The sequence below is a fragment of the Lucilia sericata genome, unplaced genomic scaffold (genome assembly GCF_015586225.1).
Source record: "Lucilia sericata isolate MDLA Ls3-8-SP2 unplaced genomic scaffold, ASM1558622v1 Contig000003F_arrow, whole genome shotgun sequence".
Classification (NCBI taxonomy): Eukaryota; Metazoa; Arthropoda; class Insecta; order Diptera; family Calliphoridae; genus Lucilia; species Lucilia sericata.
Genome location: NW_023994044.1, coordinates 2050019 through 2070750, shown reverse-complemented (window position 1 = coordinate 2070750; position 20732 = coordinate 2050019).

The following is a 20732-nucleotide window of genomic DNA, read 5'->3' as shown; positions in this document are numbered from 1 at the left end:
ATAAATTTTGCTGCCTTTTGTATAAAAAGTCCGTCCTTCAGGTTTATGGTGTATAAATTCTCCCTTATAACACTCGATAAAGACTTCTTTCAGCTAACTTACTACTTATTTGGCTTAAATTTAAATGTTAAATCGAATTTAATAGTAGATATTCTATGAAGCTGTACTACTTATAGGCCTTTAAGCGAAGACTTTTTAATAGGCATTCTATTAGCTTTCGCATAGAAGTGCATAGGCAAGAGAGATCTTGCAACAGGGATAGATTCTTGTATCTGGAGAATAAGACTTAAACGCCTCTTTACTTCAAAAGTTTGTCATTGATTTAGTTATATTTAATTTTTCATAATTATTTAAGTACTTCTTAAGAAATGTTTGAAAGAAAACGTTAATAAACTATAAATTCCAGCCTTATATTAACATATGTAAGTTTAATTGCAAGTAAAAGAATAATAAACGATAAATTGCTAAAGGTGGTATTAGACGACATGTATTTTACTCTAATACCATCTTAAGAAAGGGCAGTCATCAACCATAATTTATATTTGACCCGTTTCAACATTTTTCTATTTTTATAAAACATATTTCAACAACCGCCTTTTTCCTAATTGGTTATAATAACCGGAAAAAGAAGAATATCATCAAATCCACACTGTGCTAAACCTACGTATTAGCGATATACTGATTCATTTATTACGGTGTATCATGTACCGACATGACAAACTAAACAATCCTACTTATATTTTAAAAGGCTTTGTTTTTGTCCATCATTAAAATCAATAAAAACTAACATTTATGTTGAATTGTTGTCCCACCAATGTTTCCCAGGTCAAACATCATCATCCTCTTGTATCTTACATCATTAATATAATAATATATCATTATTACATTCAAAATTTATCACTTTACACTTTTAAATTATAAAAAACAATAAAATCATATTTTCGCTTTGTCTAAGCCTGTCTGTATACTTATTAGTTTACAAAAATCTTATTAAAAACAACAACAAAAAATATCATTGCAACTTGCAAAATACAAAAATAAACCATCAACAGAGAAGTAACATGTTTTTACACTCTCCTCTCTTTTATGAAAAAAACAGTTGTTGTTTTGCTTACTTATTTTGTTTTCTATTTTTTAATTCAAGCACATGTTTGTGTGATTGTGTATTGGTAGAAACTTTAAACGCTTATATTTCCGAAAATACTGAACCGATTTTGATCATATATAGATTCTGCAGTGAGGTTCGCGAATCTGCATTCATCAAAAAAAGAATCAAGAAAATCGGTCAAGTAATAGAGTCGGAAAATGTTCCCAATCGTTTTGGCTTTGCGTATTTATATATATGATGATGATGATGATGATGATATATGATATTGGAAAATACATGTGTGTGTGTGTAAGTATAAGATGTATATGACTACATAAGTATAAAGTGAATATGACTACATAATGAATTACTAATTAAAATACTAAAGAAATTAAAAAATGGTTTCTTTGATTGAACACAACTTTAACCACATCGATAATGAAATACATTTGTTTCTTTGCTAATTAGCATCCTTGGTCAAATAGCAAAAAATAGAAAAAATTGCAGCCAAGAAACTTTAACAAATTGCGGTTTAAAGGAAACCTTAAATACACATTTAAATTATATGTACATATACATATATTGAACATGTTTTTGTTGCGAAGTAGTTGGCAAAATTTACTTTTTTTATAATATAAATATATGTATTTATAAAAATTTAATAAAAAAATTAAGGTAAGTACATACATATGTGAAGACATTGTCTTCTACAAAGGGGTTAATGCAGCCTTAAATAACAATATTGTGACATTAAGAGCCTCACAACAAAATTAAAAGGGGGAAAACGAACTTTTTTTTAGCAAAATCTTTAAGGATCATAAAATTTTATAACACACATAATTAAATGAGAACTTTGAATTAATTGCCCTTAAAAATGTCATAATAATCTTAAGTGAAATATGACAGATATTGTATAAAAGAAGTACTTAAATTAAATTGTTATTGTAATTAGAATTTTCGCTGTTTTTTTGGCATATAAATACTTTTGTATGTATGTATGTATGTGCAGAATGTAAGTATGTCTATATAACATTTACATTTGTATGTACAGTTAATCTCAAAAATAAGTATACAGAAATACTGACAATTGGTTTTATTTAAAAAAGGTTATTATTTTTTCAAAAATCAAAAAAGTAACACATTTATTTATAAAAAACAATTATGATAATTATTATTCACTACTTTTTTCCGGGTTATTTTGGTTACTTGAGTTCTCATTTAAGGTGTAGTTAAATAGGTGCAAAATTTACGTCACAAAAGTAAGTATACAGATAATTTCAATATGTATTTGGCTTAATGATATTAACAAAATTCATGAACATTTTACCTGTTTGAATGCAATTATTTTATAATAAAATATTCTGTACACTATAACATGGAAAAAATTCACTTTTTGTTCCGAAAAATTGAAATTTTTGGTAATTGATCTGAACATTATTTATACGAGCATTTTTTCCTATTTAAGAACATCTGACTATTTAAACCCCCGGAGTTTTGGATCGGGTATTCAATAATATCCATCGTTTGTTCATTATGATGCATTGGAAGACGATATTTTAACTTTTAAATTAATTGTTTCTTTACAATAATTGCAATCCATTGCGGAACATTGCCGTTTTTAACATAGTATAGCGTTCATATTCGATATTTAACGGCGATTTCCTAAAATTTATATCTTAAAATGCGATATTAATAATATTTGTACTAGTATCCATTAATTAAAACAAGTTTTTTGGTTCCAATCATCCATTACACACTCCTAAATACTATCAATAATCGTCAAATGGTGACCATGTCAATAACTTACACTACATATCGGTTCTGAAATTGATTATTGCTTGTTGCTAGAACAAATAAAATGTCCGATCCATAAAATATGGTTATTGTATCGAGTATATCAAGATATGATTGGTAGCATTATTGTATGCTTTGGAAATCGGAGTATTTGGAAAACCTGTTTAAATTAAAGGAAATATATATAATTATCCAAATTATAAAGTTTATGTTGTAAGTCTTAAGAAATCGGAGTTAAATTTCGGTTTTTTAAGAACGTGCTGTGTTCAAAATGGCCAAATCCATGCATATAACATTAATTTCGAAATAACAACTCTTTTCAAAAGTTAAAAATTATATTTCCAATGCATCATTTGGAGGGTTCAATGACCACCAGATCCAAAATTCGGGGTCTAAAGTGGAAAAAAAATCGTAGAAATGAGAAAAAACTGTTCTACTAATTAATTCCGGAGCCAATCGGCCCAAATTTCAAGATTTCGGAACTAAAAGTAGATTTTTTCCAAGTTATTGTGTAAAAAATATTTTATTAAAAAGTAATTATATTAATACAAGTAAAATTTTCATAAATTTTGTTAATATCATTAAACCAAATATATACTGAAATGATCTGTATACTTACTTATGTGACGTAAATTTTGCACCTTTTTAACTTCAGCTTAAATGAGAACTCAAAGAACCAAAATATGAAGAAAAAAAGTAGTGAATAATAATTATCATATTTTGTTTTTTGAAAAAATAATATTTTTTTAAATAAAACCAATCGTCAGTATTTCTGTATACTTATTTTTGTGATTAACTGTATATCATATTTACTTTAATAGTATCCTTAATCAAAAAATATAGTTTCAACAAATAATTTTAAGGCATTTTTTATGTTCTTTAAATTACTTTTTTTTTAAAAAAGGGGGTGTTGAACAATAATAAAGAATATATATATGTATGTACAGTATTGAATTTTAAGTTGCACAATGTTAATTTTATTATAGGAGCCAAAGAAAGGTGACACGACAAGCAGGAATCAAAGTTCGAATCTAGTTTTACATACTTTTCTCTTGGTGGCAAAAGGCCAAATTTCTTACAACGACAATTATAAGTCGTTTGCCAACCGAGTACCGGTTATCCCAAGTGTCCATCATTCTCACTTTTAAGTTATGACACTATTAAACTAAATGTCCGATATGTAAATCGACACTTACAGTGAATCAATTAAGTTTTTTTGGAATTCCATTTTAAATTTAAAATATTTTTCCTATTTATAATTTCACAAAATTATTGTTATATAAAATATTAATTATCTTTAACACGCAAAAAGTTATAGCAATTTTTACGAAATTTTTATGCACTTTTAAAGCTATGGGATTGCCACAGTTATTAAAATTTAAGTAAAAAATTTCAGTTTTCACCCTAGTGGACCTCCTCCACGTGTTTACAAAATCTTGTCCAAATCGGTGACTATGGGAAAAATCTTTTCAATTTAAAAAAATAGTATTCCTCTATAGGCAAATATGTAACTTAATTGATTCACTGTACATTTGCAAAAGTGGTGAGCAAAAGAAAAAATTATTATGTACATATGTATTTAATGTTACATGTATAATTATACTAATACATAATTTGTTTAATTAAATTTTACAGCTAAAAAACACATTTAATTAAATGACAAATAATTGTTATCAATAATTATATGTGTTTTTTTTTTAATTTAAATCAAATCGATTTAATTAAAACTCCGATAATAATGCCACATCCATAATTACGGTGGAAGCGATTTCCTATGGGTACTTAATAATTTAATACGTTATTTCAATTTATTAGTTAATTAGCGAAATTTTAATTAAACGTTTTTAAATTTGATGAATCATATTTTATAGGGCGCTATAAAAATTTAAAAGAAAATGGTGTTCTTAATGTTCATTAAACCTTGCAATTATAACAGATTTAAGTTATTTAAATCGTGGGGTTTTTCTATTAAAAATATGAGAAAACTTACTTGGCACCACATCTTCTACCTTACTCTGTTGATCTACTGGAATTTCGCCTGTCGGATTACCGGCATCGTAAACTGCATAGCAGAGATCGTCCCGGTGTCTTCTTCTGGCAACTTTGGCGTAAGATGGCGGCTATTTTCCTTTTCCACTGTCTAGCCTCTCTTTCCTCGCTTTTCGGGGCTTCTTTTGAGATATCCGTACCTTCGAGGTTGATTTCGCCGACGTGATCGTCTTCGGAATATCTATCTTGGCGTTGTCACCCTTACTCTCAGGATTCTGACTTGAGGTTCCTTTGAGTGAAGTATGGCTTGGCTTCGACTGTGTATTAGAAGCCCTTTTCTTCTTAGGTTTATTCTCAGTTGTCAACTCTTCGGGAGACCTGATCCTCTTTGCATCAGATCTTGTGAGAGAGTCTGATTTTTCCTTTGGAGTGTCGTTGGATGAATAACTATGATTTCCTGATGCATCTTTTTCAACTTCCTCCTCTATGCTCCAGATAGTCTTTTCTTAGTAATAGGTAGTTTAGCTATGCTATCACTCACCTGTTTCACCATTTGCTCTACTTCATCCTTTTTTGGGTTTGCTATAATGGTGTTGTTATTATCATCTGAGGATTCAGAGGCATGCTGTACACTTGACGCATTGTCCGCCACGGTCAAGTTACCGACCTCCGTCATCCTGCTCACGATTGCAGGATGACGACGACATGTGACTCGCGAGTGGATCAAAACTTGCCGCTGGTACTGGGTTATTTAGGCCCTGAACCGTAAGTTTCATCTTTTTATTTTCCATGTTGTTTTTTCCAGTTTTTTGGTCCGCGGAGAATATAATATTCCCAGGTGGTGGACGTGGACGTGCTCGGTAGGAAAAACGGGAAAACTCCCCCGAGAAAAAAAACGCGAAAACTCCCCCGAGTTTTGCATAAGAGAAAAATAGTTTCAGAAAATGTTTATACATAGATTTTTACAATTCGAAAGTCTTGAAAATCGGTTGTAGAAAAGATCGTCTACTACGATTCTGATTATTCCTTATGAACATAAATATTTAGTTAAAAAAATATATACATATTTATAATAAAGGTAGAAGTATTTAGTATATGTATATAAAGTATGTAAATATAATACTAATAAATAAAGTTTTGACTAAATTAGATATTCTTCGTAAGTGTGACTAAACCGTGGAACAGAATCAATGAAAAAATATAAGTCAAAACTCGCATTATTACACATAGATTTTTATATTAACTTAAAAAACCGACCAAGAGCAACAAGTCTTAATATTCGTTACATTCTCTATGAATCAATTAATGTTCTAGTTTGATTTAATATTTAACGGAAATGCACATTTTCTTCTAAAATGCCACACAGTTCATTCCTCAGTTAAAAATCTAACTTAAGTTTTTACATATATTTGTGTAGAGGTGTTTGCTTTTGCTGCATTAATGCTCAATATACGAGAATATACACACAATCTTCTGGTTTATCTTTTGAAAAAGTTCAAGAAAGTAGAAAAGAAAGCAAAATTGCAAAAAGGATTGCAATTGATGTAATTAAACATTTTTATTATGTTTAATTTATGCAAAAGATTTACATCTAAACTTAATTTTCATATTTAACTAACGAGTAGCGATAACATTTTGTAGTACGTAGAATTACATTATTTATACTTTTGCATAGAGTGTACTTTTACATACATACATAATGTGACCAACTATAACATGACACCAAATGTGTTTTACAGAGTAAAACGTCAAAAAATACATTTAAAGCATGCTAAATTTGTACATTGTTAATGAAAAGTTTCTAAAATTGAGCAAAATAAGTTCAATAAAAATAACAAAATAGATGAAACAAACGTGAAAATTTATTCCCATCGACGGTTCTAAACATATTTACAAATATAAGGACTAATCAAAGAACCCTCTAACGGTCAAATGAGCATGTGTACTCTCGTCAGGGTTACCCCACAAGATTTTTATGGTTCGACCCACCGTTTCATTTTCCAAGTGGGCTAATGTGATTCTCTGGCTCACATTTTTAGTTCAGCTCCCGTTGCGTCGAACGGTTTGGTATTCGTCTGATTGACTATATCGAGCACATTCGTTAACGATTATTAGCGAATGGCCTGGTACCCATAAGATGCAAAGCTTACCTCTGAGGAATATTCGGTTAAAGTTTCCTTATCACCTGATATCACCCTAATTGCTGTCCTTCTGTCTGTAAATATGTGAAACCCTATTGGCGCCATATTTATTCTATTCCAATTTACTGCTACTTCCCAATTTTGGAAAGGACTATTGCACTGTCTTCTGGCGAGATTGTGGTCACCTCCTCGCTTTTAGGATTTGCCTAATGATAAGCGTCTTGTGTCCATGTCGGCTCCCCCCGGGGCATGTTACCTTGATGAATCTTCTTCAATCTTAGTGTTATTGCAATGCCATTTCTATAAAATGGTTATGATCAAATCTGCCTACAGGGTAGAGTTTTGGACTTTGTCTTGTCCCGTCTATTGGAGAGGTCCCTGATACCAGTGGGATGAGAATGCTTGCTAAAAGACTGATGTACGATAAGGCCTATAATTTTAGATAAGTTCAGTGTTGTTGCCGAGAAAACAGATATCCCACAGAGGAGCTTGGCTAGTCCTTGGTATCCAGAGCACTACATAATCTGGTACTTCGGGTGGCCAGTTGGTTGAATTCTCTTCGGGATCCACGTAGTGGTTGTGGCTTAAACCTAAATTCGCAGGAAGGTGGTGCTTGGTTAAAAGATTGATACACGGTGAAATGTAAATTTTCGGGATAAGTTTCTGTTACCGCTCCTAGAAACTAGGCTAAGGCTGTGGATTAATAAAATGTTTGAATTGAACTGATAATGCAAAGATTGAATATGTGTTAGAGTGAGATGAACTATCGGATACTTATGTCTGATAGACAAGAGGGATCCTGAGTTGTATCTGTTGAGATGTCGGAAAGAAGAATGGAGTGATGATTGAAGTTGATGCCTTCTGGAGTTGTAATACCTTAATCTTTAATTTATCGGCGATTTTATTTCATGGTTGAGTGTGTTGGAGTTTACTCTAAACATGCTCAACTTATCACAGTAGGTCCTTGTGGCCACTGAAATAAGTCTTGTCAATTAAATATAGCTCCGTGTTTTGGACTACCAATTACGTCATGACACCTGTCCTTCTCCAACGGGACTACTATGGCAAGAGATTAGATAGCTCGAGCACTCGAGCAAAGTGCACGTATACTGGACCGGAAATTTCATATAAGTAAACTGCCACCGGCGTGTAAGAAGCACAATGGGGCGGTGGTGAGTCGTTGCAAAAGCTCACCCAGTGGTTGAAAAAGACCACCGGGAAATAAGGCCTTCATGGCAGGTGTTCGAGGGGCGTTGAAAATGCGTTGGTGTGAAGTGTATATGATACGAGATGGATGTATGAGGGCCTCACCCACCGGCATACATAGAGTAAGCGTGTCGTATGTTTTTATCAAAGAGTGTGTTGGATAAATGAGAAGTGTGATGGATTGAATAGTGATTAGATAGTTCGAGTACTTGAGCAAAGTGCTTGTATATAGATCGGCAGAACCACGTATAAAAATTGTCATCGGCTTGTAAGATACACAAAGAAGAAGTGATAAGTCATCAAAAAAAAGCTTATTCTGGGGATGAAAAAGATCACCCTTAAATTAGGCCTTGTCATGTGTTCTTTTTCTAATATCCCTTCTAATCGCCAGTTTCTCAATTTTTAAGGTGATAGTTTTAGAGGCGAAAAAGGCCTTAACTTTGCTCTTCGTAAGACTAGCCATGTTCTGTTCGATACCTATTACAAGTAGAATTCCCTCAAGATCTTAATTTCTGTGAAAAACATCGCATTTTTCGATGGCCAGTTCAAAATGTTAGCTTCTATTAACTTTCATTGTGTGCTCATTAGCCAGTTTAGTGACCCATTCTTTTATGTAGACAGTGGGCTTTGAGCGCACTGGAAGATCTCCCTTCTTTACCAGACCAAGCTTAGTGCCATCCCAGGGAGGGTGAATACTTTCCACGAAGTTCTTCAGGGTGCCAGCATATTGGTGAGAGATCAACCTCATCAACATCACTCCCATGCTAAACTCACAGCTCACAATCTCTATTGGTGTTAGACCTTCGAAGCGATAGCTTGGTCCACTATCTTACTGTTAATCAGATTTTCTACCTTACTCTGCGGGTGTATTAGGATTTTGCCTGTCGAATACTGACATATGATATGACTATTTTTGCAAATACCAAATTTTACATGACCAATCTTAATTTTTCGATAAAGAGTTTTCGCATCAACGAAGTTGAAATATTGGTGTAGATATTTTTACTATATTTGAAAAATTTCTCATAGGTTTTAGACAATACTTTCAACTTAGAAGCACATACATATATATGTATGCATGTAGATCTTTTCCTACACAATATGTATATCAAATGAAAGATCTCTAAAATGTCTTTTTTATATACCTGTCTAACATCCGTTATATATCAAACAATATAGGAAAAGTCATGACATACACATAGTGCAACGGATCAGCGGATCTAAACCAAATTTTGATAGCATTTAAATTAGATAACGTAGAATTTAAAAATTAAAGAACATTGAAAAAATTCTAAGTACACGTTTTAATTTAAAGGCGTCGAATTGTAATGATAAATATGTATATGGACTTAAACTTAAATTACCTTAATTGTTACTAAATTTTCTACTGTAAATTATTTTTTGTATATCATAATTTGAATCATATGTTGTTTACTTGACAACTCATTTCAATAATATTATAATTTGTGGTCATGTTAAATTAGGGAATCTAATGCTGTAATTTTATCTAGAAATGCAAATATTTACGTAGCAACATTACACTACCACAAGGTAATTCAAACCCACTTGAACATTCAAAGAATGTAGGCAGACAATGTGCTCACAAAAAACTCCTGCAACCAATGGACTCAATGGTTGTAAATTTAGTCACGATCTTTTTGTGGTGTACGTTTAAATCTAAAAAAAGAGTCTGTTTTTGCATATTTTATACACCCTAGAAAACAAACTAAAATATGTACATTAAGTTATAACAGATTTTCTATAGGAACTTATCAACAGATCTAGGTTTTAATTTTTTTTAGGTTTCCAGACAGCATCTACATCTTCACTGTCAAGATGACTAATGAATTAGAAAGTATTTATATAACACATTATTAGTAAGATTATATACTACTTATACTACTTCTATGTAATCCAGACGATATGTAGTAGTCATTGAAAAGTATGTTGTTAGGTAAGTAATTACAATTGAAAGCCATTACCTAGTTTTTGCTGGGTATTATTACAAATGCTGTATCATTAAAAAATATATATTAAATGCATTTTATGCCTACACATTTCAAATATTATTCTCGATACTGTAAGATGTTTCAAACGCAGTATGTAACCTAACTTAGCCATGAAGGGTAAACATGAAATTGAGGTTGAATGAAGAAATGAAGTAAAGAGTAAAAGCCTAAAAGTATCTTAAGGCATGGAAATAGAAAGACAAATATTTACAAAACTAACTAAATATAAAGACAAAAAATGTTATTTTATGAGTTTTGTATTCGTAGGTAAATTCCTGAAATATAAAGTTTACTCCATTTTGTATATATGATTGTAAACAAAAGATGTATGTATATGTATAATATGCATTACTTACATATGTACATGCATTTACACACTTAAATACATTTAAAATGAATAAAATTGTATACATGTGTTAAATTAAATGTTTACAAATTAAAAGAACATTTTATTATTTAACAACTCGAATTTTTATTGTGATTTGATGTTTTTGTTATTGTTTTTCATGTTTGTAGAAGTTTTCTTTGAAATCCAAATTGAAATGTAGTTTTTATTGAATTGCAATTTGTCACAAATAGGTGTGTATATAAATTCAGTTTTAAAAGTAAGAGGGTATAGTCAGACGCGGCCGAATATACATTCATACATACGATATTCAAATTCGCTTAATTTCGACATATTTGAGGTATTAACTGATGAAATCCTTACAAAATTTATGTTTATATAAAAGAGTTTTTTCTGAATTTCATCGTGATGCTAGTGTTTATAACTGTATTTAAGGGAAGGGAATTTTGTATCGGGGCTATGGTCAATTGAGGTCCGATCATAACTAAATTCGGCAGTATTTTATATAAAACTAAGTTTTGCGATATTTGTAGAGATATTATAACATTTATAACGGGGGTGCGAATGTATGAACCTAGGTAAAATAATTAACCGATTTCAACTATTTTCCTGGACCAAAAGATGTAGATATATGTTTTAAATTTTAAATTATATTGAAAATTGCATCCTGTACTTTGATAACTACGTTTACATGGACTTCTTTAAATTGACTCAGAATGTGATTTAACTGAATTGATCGGTATATTTTAAGATAGGAAAAGAACCAATATTTTAGCAAAAACGCATAAAACCCTCCCAACTACTCGGGGGTAAGGTATAAATATCATATCTCTCGTTTCCTACTAAAAAGTCATAACTAAACATTTAGTCATGACGAATTTGGTGCCGACTAACCGAACTGCAACTCACGGTGTGAGAACCTAAGCTGACCATACGTTCCCTTTTTTAGAGGACAATCATCTATTTTAACTGCCTGTCATCTTTAAAATTTATGTCCTCTTTCTGTCATCTATTTCCATAATATGTCATCTTTTGTCATCTTAATTTTTAAAACCTTGATCAATATTTATTTTTGTAAATTAAAACAAATTTTATAAATTCATTAAAGTCAAATAGCTTAAATTAACTTCATTAAATTATTGACAAATATAACATTTTTATTGTAGGCTCAATCTTACTTTAAGCCAACAATAAATTGATTTTTAACTTTTTTTCTCAGATCTCAGCTGTTTTCGTTAATTTTAGGTTGATAGCTAAAATTAATTATGATTTCCTTTAAAATAAAATCTAAAATTTATGATTTTGTCGTTTACAAATTTGTAAACATGTAAGAAAGTATAGTCGGGCGTGGCCGACCATATGATACCCTACACCAGTTATGAATATTAAATGTGATTTATTTCTCATAATAAAGCAATATTCCCTTGTTCCGATACATTTAAGCAATTTATGGATGAAAAACTAATTTTCTGAAAGAGGCTTTATATGGGGCTAGGGGCAAATATGGACCAAGCCCGATAAAATTTTGTGAATATATTTATATTTACATAATATTTTATTGTACTGAATTTCATCGCGATATTTGTGTTTATAAGTTTGGGACATTCAAGACTTCTATAAAACTTAGTTGTGCCGTATTTTATGGATATACATATCTGTATATTTAACATAATTTTGAGCTCAGAAGCCCTTTTCGATTTTAACCATTTTCAATAGGCTTCATCCTTGGGTCAAATAAAACGTGCGTGCCAAATTTCATCCAATTATCTTGAATATTGCGACCTGTACCTTGCGCACAAGGTTTACATGGACAGCCAGCCAGCCAGACTGACGGACAGACATAGCTTAATCGACTCAGAAAACGATTCTAATCGCGATTGGTATACTTTAAGGTGGGTCTAGGACGAATATTTTTGTATGTTACAAACATCAGCACAAATCCAATATACCCTCCCCACTAAAGTGGTGTAGGGTATAATAAAATCTCAGAAACATTTTAAAAAATTATACTTTGGGAAAAAGTCTCTAATATAGGTGACATTGGATTAATAGATGCATATTTGACAATATTTCAATTGGCCAGCACTATTTTTAGGCAATTTGGAAATGCCCCTCTGTCAACCAAATGATGGCCAAAATCATTTTATTTTTCTTTTTCATATGTATGATATTTATCAATAATTGCAATAATTTATCAAAAAGTGCAATAGTGATGTTAATTTTGTAGCAAAATATTCGTTATTCGTTATATGTAAAAGATTTAAAAAAAGATATATGTATCTTGCATGCATCTAACTTTAATAAAATTCTTTGTTAAAAACTTTAAATACATATTTTATATTTATATTATATTTTAACAAAACAAATGCATAAAAATTGTTATAATCTTTTTCTGTAAAATATGTAAAAAAAAAAAAATTTATTAAAAAAGTGAGATTGTAATATTCGGCTGTGCCGAATCTCATATACCCACCATCAAACCGTATGCCTTAAAAGTAATGCTCTCCTATAAACATCAGGGTGATATTACTCATCAAATTAACTGAAGAGGACCTTATATGAGAGATAAGGTTAATTATTGACCGTCTTTCATACATTTTTTCATCTTCATATAAAACATCTTTACATCGAATATCACTTCCTGACACTTTCCGCATGAAATTCGGTAGGAAAATTTACGTTCCTATAAATGTTTCTTATATCAGATTTCATAACTGTTCACGTATTTTTAAGTCAGCAAAGATCGTTAAAGTAATTTTCTTATGGACCGATCCTCAATACATTTGGTAGAGAGATTTTAAATCGTAAGCCAGTAAAGAGCTTTCTTTTAATTTTTCTAAGGGAAGTCAATCATATGCAGATTCTCATAAAAGTCAGTAGAGAGGTTCTGGTTCGTAAGAAATTTGTCGAATTCATATCTATACTCATACTTTTAAGGCAGTAATGAGCATTAAATTAGTCATCTGAAGGGGATCTTATAGGGGGGTAAGGTCAATTATGGACCGATCCACATAAAATTTGGTTAAGAGATTTTGATCCGCAAGGAACTTACTTGGGTCGAATTTCATCGCTTTAATCGTATTTTAATCCAGTAAGAATGGTTTAAGTAATTTTTTTAAGCCAGTAATGAGCGTTAAACTCATTTTTTGAAGGAGACCTTATATGGGGTGTAGGGTCAACTATGGACCGATCCACATAAAACTTGATAGAGAGGTTTTGGCTTCATTAAAATCTATGTGTGTCGAATTTTGGATCTTATAAAACTTATTTGTGTTGAATTTCATCACTATACTCGTTTTTTTAAGCCAGTAATGAGCGTTAAAGTCATTTTCTGAAGGGGACCTTATATGAGGGGTAGGGTCAATTATGGACCGATCCTGATAAAATTTGGTAGATAGATTTTGGATCATATGAAACTTATTTATGTCGAATTGCTATACTCGTACTTTTAAAGCAGATATGTTCGTTAAAGCTGTTTTTCGGGGGTCCACTTGCATGGGGGCTATCCGAAAACGTTTACTGATATTGCCCATTTTCCATACCAAAAAACCTTACCTATAGAGAATATTTGTGGAAAATTTCAATCCTCTAGCTCATTCCGTTCGGACTCCATCGTGCTTTCAACAGACAGACGGACGGACAGACATGGCTAGATCGTCTTAAAATTGAATAAGGACCCAGAATATATATATATATACTTTTTGGGTTTATGACAAATATTTCGATGTGTTACAAACGGAATAACAAAATCAATATACCCCCCATCTTTTTGATGGTGGGTATAAAAATTGTTGTACTCTTTTCTTCATGTCAACCAGAAAAATAAATTATTCTACTTTTCGTAGTCTCAGAACACCTACGACGGGGAGCTAGGTAGCATCTCCCTTGCCCTTTATCCTCCATGGTCACTCTCCTATTCACATTTTTTTATGATGACCCCATATTCGCTACACAATACCACTTACCTTTAACCACTCTGAGAAAATAAATTTAAAACTGCATATTTTCATTTCCAACTCAAAAATTTTAATTTTAAAGAACTATTTATGTTAAATGGTATTATCTCAACCCCTCAGCCTAAAAGAGCGCTCTTAAGTTGATTAAACTATTGTCTGACAAAAATTGTCTAGTAAAAATCACGAAAACCTAATAAATTTATGGGATGAGCTAACGCCTTTCAAACAAAACGTTTGGTATTTACTGAAGTTACAATATTTAACTGGTAATAGCTTATGATATCATAAAGTTGAATTACCAAAAGCTTCGAATTTCTTAATCCTTATTCGAAAGTTCAACCAAAAAAATGTGTCTGGTCTTCGTATGTCCTTGATTTGCTCAAGTAGGATACCATTTCAAGAACAGTTTGCGAGGATTTAAGCTTCAATATCTCTCTCAGTTCCATGAGCGTTACGTAGAGAATCACCTTAACCACACAAAAAACTCTTAAAATTGGTCCTTATATATATTTTTTACCTTATAACCGCATACACAATGCTAGCAACATTTTCAGGGGGTGTTATAATGCTAGCAACCAATTATTTTTAAAACCGCTTTTATCTTGCGGCCACAATATCACTATTTGATTTTGTACTCATTCTTCTAAATTTTTTAATAGTTTTTATATAATATGTGTACGATGAAGAGCTTTTTCTTCACCGGCAACGATATAAAGCAATTCTGTGTACTTCGAATTGTAATCTATATGTCACTGAAAGGTTTGTTGGGCAGTGATTATTGAACAAACGAAAAGGAATAGCGACCGTGGTACCGACAAAATAACGATATGATGATTCTTCAAGTTCAACTATAATAATGTTTCTTTATTTAAAAATAATTTCCTTAAGCCTAACAATTGATCTTGTAAATAAGGGCTACACTGTTGTTCACTTCCAATGTACCAACTCAACTTGTTTACTTACATATATTCAAAATATGCAAGAACAAAATATATGCAATAAGTCTCCAAATAAATAAATTGCATTTTTAAGAGCAACAACAATATGCTTATAATAAGAATTGGAGTGAGAAACAAATAATAAAAAACTAACAAAAATTAAGAAAAAATACAGTGACAACAGTGAGCTAAAAATATGAACAAATTTAAATACAATAAAAAATATAAAATTTAAACAAAACACTTTACAATATTGTTATGAACAATTTAATTTAACTTTGTTTCCCCGTCTCAAATTATTTACTTTATTCTCCTTAGAATTTTTTTATATATGGTAAGTGTTAAGTAATTGTTCCTTAGTTAAAGAAATATATTAATTTATATTTTAATTCAAACAATAACTATATTAAGTAATTTTAGTAAAAGAAATATTCAATTTATTTAATCACTTTGATTTTACTTGCGATTTTTAAACTTTACTGTTGGAATACAACGAAGAGAAGAGATCGAAAAATAAATTTAAAAAAAATAAAGAAAAAGATCAAAATAAATTTACATAAATATTCTAATAAGTAGTTCCGTTAATCTTAAATGCACTCATAAAGATTAAAATGCAAGAGCGGTAAGAATGATGTATGTAAGTATGAACAGACACACATCACAATTACGCCATCAACTGGTCAACAGAATAAATATTGAATATTGATTCTCCTGAATGTTGCATATTAAACAGACCTGGGCGATTTCCATTAATTTTGCATTAACATTAAATTAAAAAAAAATAAATTTAATGTAAAAAATATTGCATTAACATTAAATTTGTAAAATTTAATGCATTAAATTTCCATTAACATTAAATATTTTTGAATTTAATGCATTAATTTTACATTAACATTAAATAATTTTGAAATTAATGCATTAATTTTGCATTAACATTAAATATATCTGAATTTAGTGCATTAATTTTACATTAACATTAAATAAGCAATAAAATGAATGCATTAATATTCCATTAACATTAATATGTATAAAAATTGATAAACATAAATAAAAATACAGCACAAAAGACCTCGATCTAACTAAATACAACTAAAATTAAATAGGTTAAAGTCCTTTCTAATAACTCCTATATTCCATTCAAACTTGTGTGTTTTAAATATGATATTTATATCCACAGACAAAATAAACTAACAAAGGAATATCTGGGAATTGATACTATTCTTCTAATAAGTATTATCGAGTATAGGACTTATTCGAAAGGACTTTAACAAAATAAACTAAAAAAGGAATATCTGGGAAGTGATACTATTCTTCTACTATGTATTATCGAGTATAGGACTTATTAGAAAGGACTTTAACACATTCAATTTTACTTGAATTTAGTTAGACCGAGGTCTTTAGCGCTGTATTCTTATTTTTATAAATTATCTTATACATTAATGTTAATGGAAAATTAATGCATTAATTTTATTATTTATTATTTAATGTTAATGAAAAATTAATGCATTAAATTCAAAAATATTTAATGTTAATGCAAAATTAATGCATTAATTTCACAAATATTTAATGTTAATGTAAAATTAATGCATTAAATTTAAAAATATTTAATGTTAATGCAAATTTAATGCATTAAATGTACCCATGTTAATGTTAATGCAATAAACTTGCATTAACATTAATTTTTTTAATGTAGAAAAAATTGTTAATGCATTAACACATTTAATGCATTTATCCCAGGTCTGATATTAAATATATATACCGATCAATTTGAGTAGGTACACTAATAAAATTTAATTAATAAGATTAGAAAAAATATAATAAGTACCCAGCGGTAAAAACACATTATGTACTCGCTTATCTAAGTGATATTTCGTGGCAATCAGTGGTGATGCTTTCACTTATTCTTCCACTTAGATTTAACATAAAAGTGTCCTAGGCTGCCACATCGATATGCTCTCGCTTAGAATGTAAGCCACAATATCATTAGGACAAATTAAAATTTCATTTACATAATGTGTGGAGTTCTAAGCGAAGTTATTGAGACGCCTATAAACGCTTGCAAATAGTAATGTAATGTATGTAGATTACAATCCTATTTACATTTGTCTTCCTTTTTTATTATAGAAAAAATATATATTTTTTTATATTTATTTTAAAATTATGCAAGTTTATTTAAAAATGATTATCAAATAATAAACATGTATTATAGTTAATTCAATAAAAATATAATTAAACAATTTTAACGAAGATAAATGAAATTAATCTTAATTTTCTTTTGAAACTTTCGGCCATCTTCCTTTACAGATCCTGTAAACAATCAGGAGGAAATTATCAGTATTAAAACTAGAATGTATGAACTAAATTTACACCAATTTTTAAATCCATTTCTGCCGTTTAGATCACCACAATTATTTTAAATTTTTACAATAAAATAACTTTTTTAACAAAACACAACTTCACTTACAAAAGATCAACTTTAAACTGATACAAAAGATTCTTCTTTTCATGTAGTATACAAAACAAAAATAAAACGGTACTTTAGTTCTGTTTTTTTTTTTTTTTTTTTTAAAGAAATAAAAACAAAATGAAAAAGGCAGCTAACTCTCTGCTTAAATCGTAATCTATGTTATAATTAAAGTGCATGATATGTTGGATTACGCATACATTGCACTCTAAGTACTTAGATTGCTCGCTTAGAACGTCATACTGATGTCATCGAATATTATCTAAGTACTTTGTTTCATTTACCGCTGGGTATTTGTGTTGGAAAAAATTTATTTTTGACAACAGTAAGATTTTAAAAAAAGTATTTTGCTCTATGCGGGTTTTGATTTTCCTTTTTCAAAATGTATGAGCTGAACTCCCTATTTACGTATATCCTGATTTTCTATTAAACTCACTTTTTCAAATTAGTAAATCTATTTTAGGCCTTCTATTGACTATTTTTGTCCCCTTTCAATATTGCTCCTATATTCATTTTTTTCTATTTTTTTACATGTTTTTAATTTTCCATATACATTGACTCTAAATATTGTTTATTTAAAACTAATACCGCATTTAAACTACAGCGAAATCTAGTAGATTAGATTCACTTCACTTTTTTGACATTGGTTAGATTTCATTTTAAAAACAAATACAGCTGAATGAAATTAAAAACAAAACAAATATTTTCACAAATCTTGTTTAACAGCAAACAATAGTGAAAAATATAAAATATTTATTAGTATTTTACTTATTGTACAAAATTCGGCACATAAATATCACATTATATTTTACCTCTAAAACACTTTTCATTCATGTTTTCCGTTTTGTAGGAAAATTTCTTGAAAAAATAGATTATTTCCATTTTTTATTTGTTTTGTTTCAATTGTCATTTTTTCTTCTGCAGCGTCGTATTTTTTAGTACTATTTGGCAAAAAACATAGTTGCATTTCTATTTTTACTAGATTTTGCCGTAATCTACTAATGAAGTAGATTTTGTTTTATATGGGAAATATCAACTGGATTTCCTTTTTAATTCTCAACTTATTCTTCTTTATTTGTACGAGGTATGGCTGTATCGTTCTAAACATTATCTTAACAATTACTAATATTTGTTTTTATACCCTCCACCATCATCAGTGGTGATAGAGGGTATATATAACTTTGTCATTCCGTGTGTAACACCAAGAAATATTCAGCTGAGACCCAACAAAGTATATATGTATATTCTGGGTCCTTATCCGTCTGTCTGCCTAAAACACTAAGCAAAGGAAGTAAACCAAATTCACCGAAAATATTCATAGTTCTCCTAAGCAGTTTGGTATTGAAAATGAGCAAAATCGGTTTACACTGGGAAAAGTTATGAATCAAAATTTAAAACAACCTCGAAAAAAATAAGCATTTTTTACACATTCTGATGTAATTTTCTCGAAAACTATGAAAGATAAATTCATGAAAATCACCATACATTCGTTTTTACACGAGAGCTTGACCCCTGCTGGAAATTGCCAGAATCAATCCACAATTTCATATACCTCCCATACAAAAGTACATATTCCCGGAAAATGTGTTTTTTTTAATAACTTCCGTCACAATGTCGATATCTTCACAAAATTTTACAAGTTAAAATTTTATATTAATAGAATTCATTCAGAGAAAAAATTTTCTGGATCGGTCCATAATTGGACATAGCTCCCATACAAGGTCCCCTCCCGAAAATCACTTAAATGCACAATATTCATTATCAAATAATAATATAGATACAGAATTTTGAAATTCTGTCTTTATATACATAATTGGTCATAGCTCCCCTACAAGTTCCTTTTACGGAAATCTCTTAAACGAATTACAAAATAAAGCTATTGATACAAAATTTGGCACAACTATGTATTAGTTTTGTATACAAAAATTCTATTTCAAGATTTTTTCACGATCGGTTCATAACATGGGTGCGGTCGGTCCCATACAAGGTTCCCTTCAGAAAATCACTTAAACACACATTACTTATTACTAAATTACGATATAGATACAAATTTTGACTGAAATATAGCTTTTATGTACAGAAATTTTGCTTAAAGAATTTTTTACGATCGGTCTATAATTGGTCATATCTCCTATACTAGGTCCTGCCCTAAAAGCACTTTAACCGTATTTAAGTAGTTGCATTATCAATTTGTGTATATATGTATTTTGAAAACACTTAATCTTTCACACACATACATACATGAAAATTACTAAATATCGCTAAAGCATATCTTAGGGCGCTATAAAAATATATAAGAAAATGGCGTTTGTAATGTTCAATAAATCTTGGAATTGTAATAAATTTAAGCTGTTTAAATCTTGGGGTTTTTTTATTTAAGACATGAGAAAACTTATTTCTACAAATATTTGATCAATTAGAAATGTATTAATATAAAAGAAGCTGGTGGAGGGTATTTAAGATTCGGCTCAGCCGAATATAGCACTCTAACTTGTTTCTTTTTTTTCTTTCAGCAGAGTCCGGGAATGACTGTGGTGAGGCTCGGCCACTTGAGCGTCATTCCTGCCCCCGATGAGTTGGATGGCTTCAAAATTGTGTTATAAATGTTAAAACCTTTTGGAAGTATTATAATACTTAGTCCTTAAACTTCAACATTTCTCAATTTTAAATGTTATTTTAAACACAATTTAATAGATTAAAAATTAATTATTTATATTCCTAAAATGTTCAATATAATATTATATTTTATTGTAATAGCATTACATACGTATATATATATTTTTAAATAAAATAAAAGTAAAA